We start from the raw sequence: 683 nt of genomic DNA on the forward strand, positions 1-683 counted from the left end.
ACTTCTCACCACCTGATTTGTCTACTTCTTTTCTGGCTGATTCTTTCTAACACTCCCTGACAGATGCACAGTTCTCATGAGCCCTTCTCCAGCAGTCAGCCCAAACAAACCAGGGTCAGCTGCAGAACACAGGGTCCCCAGCCACATGGCTTCCTCTGGTCTTCAGAGCAGGGACAGGACTCAGTCCTGGGCTCCTCCTTTCTTCCCATGAGAACATTAACAACCAACTCCCTCCATAGGCCCCCACTATACTTCATGACCCTCATCCACACAGGAGACACTGTAATTAATCATGAGCTTCTGGGCCCTGGGTTGTGATTCAGCCTCCAGTTGCAATTGAAGGTCCCCATGCATCATAACACAGCTGTTATAGGGGTCCCTTATTTTTTGTCTTTTTTTAAAGTTTTTATTGATTCGAGAATTTCATACAATATATTTTGAGCATATTCAGACTTCTTCCCTCCTCTTCACCCCATCTTACTCCACCCCCAATTTCATATCCTCTATTATTATTTGTCATTTTTAAGGTCTGTGGAGTCTAATCTGTGCTTCCCAATACTCTTCTTTTTTAATACTTTATTGAGAATTTCACACATGCATATAAGGTGTTTTGATCAAACCCATGCCCACTCCCTCGCCTCCAACTCCTCCCATATCTCCCCATCACTTTTTTCTGATAACTT

The sequence above is a fragment of the Nannospalax galili genome, unplaced genomic scaffold (assembly GCF_000622305.1).
Source record: "Nannospalax galili isolate Female #2095 unplaced genomic scaffold, S.galili_v1.0 scaffold443, whole genome shotgun sequence".
Taxonomy (NCBI): Eukaryota; Metazoa; Chordata; class Mammalia; order Rodentia; family Spalacidae; genus Nannospalax; species Nannospalax galili.